Source organism: Egretta garzetta, unplaced genomic scaffold (genome assembly GCF_000687185.1).
Source record: "Egretta garzetta isolate BGI_Z169 unplaced genomic scaffold, ASM68718v1 scaffold306, whole genome shotgun sequence".
NCBI lineage: Eukaryota > Metazoa > Chordata > Aves > Pelecaniformes > Ardeidae > Egretta > Egretta garzetta.
The window spans coordinates 1,498,102-1,504,261 of NW_009260131.1; positions in this window are offsets into that span (position 1 = coordinate 1,498,102).

Sequence of the window (6,160 nt, forward strand, 5' to 3'; positions counted from 1 at the left end):
ACTCCAATTCACTGGAGCCCTAGTTATGTTATCTTTTCTAAATGCTTAGAGACTAAAAAGACCTCTTGCTCTTTCTGCTGTGGACTTACGTGCCACTTGGGCCAATTTGCAGTGCTGTATTACTCCAAAAATATCTTCTCATATGAGTAGCACAATTATTACCACTAAATAGGGAAGGATGGAAATGTTCCGAATCAAACATGAATAACACAAGTCCTTCTTCCCTGTGTTGTCAGTCAGAGCTGTTGTTATGCTTGGCATATGTCATATCAATGTATAATAAATGCCCACGTCAGTCAAATGCATGTTATGTGTAGATCGGATGTCAATCTAATGTTTTGTATTAAAATCAGTGCCACAATACATGCACAACTTTATAAACACTGCTGGGGAGATTTTAATTTTGAAGTGCTACAGCTGCTTGCAGCCGTCTTTTGTGCAACAATTCTAAGATCTTAGCATTATTTGAAAAATTATATTTCAGAAAAGGGACAGTAAAATACCAACTTTACTTCTCTGTTGTTGTTTATATACCGTGCGTGTGTGTGTGTGTGTGTGTGATGTAAGCTGCTTGCTTCTCCCCATGGCTTGTTTGCTTTTAAGAAAAATACAGAGAAGCAGCTGAGTACCAAAGAAGGGAACTCTAGAGCCAGGGGTCCTGGGACTGGCGCTGGCTGACACTGCAGCCCTGTGTGTAAGTCATGCCATGCCTAGGTGAGTTCTACACACATGAATGGGAAAGCTGGGGAGCAGGGCCAGCCCCAGCTGAGATCTGGGAGCTCAGGCAGCTCTTCCAATTCTAGACAGACTTATTGCCAAGGGAGAAGCTGAGAGGCTTTCAGGGCAGCTGATCAGTGGATATGGACTTCGGGGTCATTGCAAAGCTGGTCCCAGCATCAGTATGGATGTTTCCTAAGGAGCTTTTTTCAGCAAAGCACAGCCTAGGTGTCACAGTTGCACATACTTTTGCTCACAGAGATGCTGTGGCCTGGCTAATACCGTAGCAGTTTAGAGAATAAAGGCTTTTTATAAGCATTAATTAATCTTTGCAATAAGGTCATTGTTATTAACCCTATTGTATGTGTGGGTCACATTTGTGGTTGGTGCAGTCTTGTTCATCCCCTAGGATGGTTCCAGCTTATGGTAGTAGTGTTTTTGCCTAGAGATGTTTTAGCTGAAGTCACTAACAGACTGAGGATTATTAGACAGATATTGGGAATTCTCCTCATTGTGCTTCTAACCCCCCCAAATACTTCCCTTGGTGAATCACATGTTCAAAGGAAGCAATCTTGCACACAGACAAGCCTTGACTATAAAGGCTACATTTTGGTCATTCTGAAAACTCAATAAATTTACCATTTCATTTGCATTTGACTGACTGGGTTAAACTGATTATTGAATAAAAGGTATGTCCAATTTGACCCTTGATTTCATTGTGGCCTATTGCTTGGCAATAAATACTTACTTTTCCAGTGTGACATTCTGTTGTTAATCAAATGAAAGCTATTCATGTCTTCCATTAAAATAGCAGATGTAAGCCAAAGAAACTGTTTTGTAAATTATAAAACAGCCAACCCAAAGTAGTTGCATAAATGGGGAAAATGTTGTGTTTCACTGGCTTTTAAACAGATGAGAGGCTGGAGATTTGCCTCCCGATTTCACAAAACAGCAGGCAAAACCAGTGACTCCAGCTCCAAACAGGATTCTCAGGATTTGGGCAAAGTTTTATCTTTTCTTGATTCTGAGGCACCAGATGTTCATGAGGGAGGGGACAGGAATTCCCACTCTATAACCCTGTTACCTAATTCAGGTTGTTACTGTCAGACATCTTAGGGAAATCCACACATCATCTTTCTATATTAGTGCGAGAGGCCATGCCAGAGAAAAAGACACTGGAAATTTAAAAGGGCAGTATGAAGTGGGAGGAGCATGCTCAGGGAGACCGGAAGCTATCTGCTTCCCAGACAAAATCATCATGCAAGCACGTGGCTGGAGGCATGTAAGGCAAGTTCACAGATGAGTGCCTCTGTAGGAGATGTAGCTTAATCCTTCAGAAGGGCAGTTGTGTTGTACTCGAGAAGCATGCTGGACAGTACAGACTGACAGTCCCCAACAAAAAGGGAGTTAATGGCCTCAAACAGCCTATGCCACGGGTTGTGAACGACAGCACTCGGGCTTTTAAAAGGTAGAACATACAGTATTAGAATCATAAAAGAATACACACATTTGGCATTAAAAGAATGGCATAAATATTTCCAAATGGCTCCTCGCTTTTGGACAGAGAACATTGTAAAACGGTCTCTTTATCTTTACAAGAAAATATATGCTCACTGAAAAACTGCTGGATTGGGAAAAAGTGATTTCCGTGCAGTGTTAGAGCCCCAAAGCCTTAGTAGCAATTTTTCATCATTTTGTTAATTTTCACTAATATGACAAGTATGCTACTAATATGATTGTTCTGTTTAAAAACTAATACCACTATTAATATGTTACAGTGATGAATTACTAACAATAATCTATCACGAAGGAAAAATAGTGACATAATTAATGCAGTGTTACTATTGTGCAATAGCAATTTGTTAACTCGGTGCAAAGCACTCAAAGAAAACTTTATTTTCATATTTTCTTCCATAATTGTTTTTACCCACATTTACAGCGGAAAGATCTGCTCACAAAAAAGAAACTCAGCACCTGGGTCTTTTCTTTTTGGTCCAGTAGATGCATGCTGTTAGACCAACAGATTTAATCTCAACCTTATTTTAGGATCTGGATGTTACCTTTTTAGGCACCAGACTTTTACTGCTGGTTTTTAAGATCTTTTTTTCTACTCCCTTGTACAATAGTACAGCTTATTACATAGCTCTCACAGTGCAACCATTTTATGACTAGGGGATACATTATCATGTTGCATTGATTAAAATAGTCCCAGTCTACACATCATGGTGCTTGTCTACACACACATTTCAAATGCGATCTCAGAGAAGGTAAACTAACACAGAAGACAGCTTTGCAAAGGAACTAGTTACTTTGGCATAAATACTTAACCCTCAAATAAGAAGAATGGAGGAAAATGTGCACAGTCCCTTTACTTGAGCTTCTTTCTGTAGTTTTAAAAACCTGCAACATTCTTTCAAACTTTGTCAGCAAAATAGCCTTTTACAGTGCCCATTTCCAGCATGAGATACTACATACACTAGATCATAAAGATACTCAAGTATGATCTTATTATTACGGGTCTTTGCACACTTTCTCCTATCATCCTTATATCACAACCCATCCGTCTACTTACATCTCCATTCAGACCAGTAAGTAGTCCCCTCCTTAAGATCTACCAGGCTTTTTGAAAGCATGCAGTAAGCATACTGCTGACTACACAGGTAAGAGGTGCAGTCACTCACGAATCTGCTGCATTTGGGACCCCTGTCTCAAGACAGGGACTGCCATTTATTCCATTTTTCAACAGTACTATGGAGTCCTCTGCACCTGCACTCATTACATGGCAATGTGATACAATAGCTTATTACAAAATAAATCATCAACAGCTCTGTAAAGTGAGAGGAAATATTATCATGCTGGCCTGGTACGATTTTCCATAACTGTCCACAGCTCTGAATTACAGTCTGAGAAGCAAAGGGTTGGAAAACGATGGCCAGTCTGACTGGTGACATTCTATCTCTAACCAGCAGTTACTGAAAGACTGTAGGATCTATCATAGGATCCACTTTATCACATATGCATATGCTGCGATAAAAAATATTATTTTAGTTACACTTATTACCAGTAGCTCTGCCATGTTCTACTGCACTGGGCACTGTAGTAAAAAAGTTGAATAATAAAAATCCTGACGCAAACAAGTTTGACTTGGTAGAAACATTTCTCGAGCAATTACTCAGCTGGACTTACGCAATGGAATTCATGTTAGATGAAGTACTGCATTTGTTTTTTAAATTGATGAATAGAGAAAGGAAATTTAAGCTATCCAATGTAATCTAGTTTAATAAATATCTGCTTGTCATTCTCTCTCCTTTGTAGCTGCGGAGGCCAACACAGCACCGCCTGATTATTCACAAAAATTAATAACACAAAATAAACAAATTTGTGCAAAACTTATTTTTCAAAGCATAACAAAGACTTTTGCCCTCTTTAAGTTCACAAGAAAACTGGTTTCACTGTTCAGTGAGCCATATCTAAGAATGCAATAAAAATACCCTTGTGCATCCACAATACCTAATTTTCATAAAGTTTTATGCTGAAATAATTCATTTTCAAAGGACTGTAAAGCAACACCTTTTTAAGTCACGTCTGAAATGCTCTGGCATGTCCCTTAGAAAAGCTAGTGGAATGGAGACAAGATCTGAAATCAGTACAGCATGATGCCACCATTTGGAACCACAACAAAATTATTTCTATCTTCACTCTCATTTAAAAAAAAAAAAAAAAAGCCTAAGAGCTGAGTATAGATTAAATATAGTAATTCAAATCTGGCTGAGAAGCTGCGAACCTTTATGCCAAGTTCTAGCCTGAAATGAATTTAAATGGCCACAAGTATAAATTCCACGAAGGAGAGATTGCAATGAAATCCTGGCAGAGAAATAAAAATAGAACCATAAGCAAATAGCATAACCTTTAAGAGGGAAGAGAAGAAAGCAGAAACTAGGAAATATTCTCAAACTTCTGTTTAAAAGAACAATAAAAGAAGTAGGACAGCAGGGCTGGGGTCACTGTGAAAAACTAAATGATGGTGTTTGTTTTGGTATATGAAATGCGGGAGTGATGTCAAACCGTAAGGGGTGGCCTGGGAGCTGCCAGGCGATTCAGAGCATCTCCAAGGCCTGCATGGCAGTTTGTCTGCTCCGACTAATGGCCATGACTCAGTCAGCTTCCCAGGATTTCACTGTAAAATAGTTTACAAATAACTGTGCAGTTCTGAAACCGTAACTTGTAAGGCGACCCTGTATTCCTACGTACTGAATGTGTCTGTGCCAGTGTAATATATATTTAATACTCTTTTTTTCATTATTTTTCTCTGTGCTCACCATACCTAAAGAGAGATCCTTATCCCAAGAACTAACAATGGCTTTACAAGGGATTAGTGGGGCTTAGCGGAGGTTTGGGGGTCCAAACTGGTGATGCCTTTGCAGAATGAGGACCTCTGCCAAAGGCAGACACAATAGTAAAGGTACAATAATGCATGAGTTGTCGGTTTATTTTCAAAGCAGAGGCAGTTGGCTATAGGGATGGCAATCATTATTGTACTAACAGTCTCAGGGGAAAATGTATTGGGAACCTGTTTGATGATTGGCATGCTGTCACTAAGCATTTTATCTTCACTGTATAACAGTGTAAGTAAATCACCTTATTTTTCTATATAATGATTTTTTAAATTGTCTTTGCGGTATTGCTTTCTACACATCAGTGGCAAAGATAACTCTTGAAACGCTGTACATTTCATAGCATTGGAAGACTTTCCAAGTTAATGATGGTTAAGTAAGTAGTCAGGAGAGAGAGGGAGGCAGTGCTCTTCCTTAATACAAAAAGTAACAAAATACAAGCCAGGGAGAATTTCTAGAGTCTTCGACACAATTCCTGCGTGACCTGGTGCCTAAAGCTCCTCAGACACCCTGTGGAAGCTGTGGGGCACCAGCTCCTTCCCGGGTGGCTGATGTGCTCAGCTCCACAACTCAGCCTCTTGCACCCTCCCAGGGCACTTCCAGGAGAGGCCTGGGAAGTTGTGATCTGATGGGATCGGGTTGATGTATCCACAAGAGCCCTGGGAAGTTGTGATCTGATGGGATTGGGTGGATGAAAAGGGATTTATGGACACTGAAGTGCATTCATGTCTTTTTCAGGTAGTACTGACATCGGAAACATTCTGGCATTTCCAAATGCAGGAACTTGCTGGCAAAGTAGGAATGCAAGTGAAATACTGTTTTGTCATGCTAACACTTCCTGTGAATTTCCTGTAACAAAACTGTTTCCTGACGGGGAATTCCCACATAATAATGACAATAGATAACCGTAACAAGCTTGCTTTCGTGTCGAGCTTGAATTTCCAGGGAATGCAGTGAACAAACTTAAATCTTGAAGTATCCATCTGTCTCCCCCGCAGCACGCCACTACCTTCCCGCCGGAGCGGGTGATGCGCTCGGCAAACCCTGCC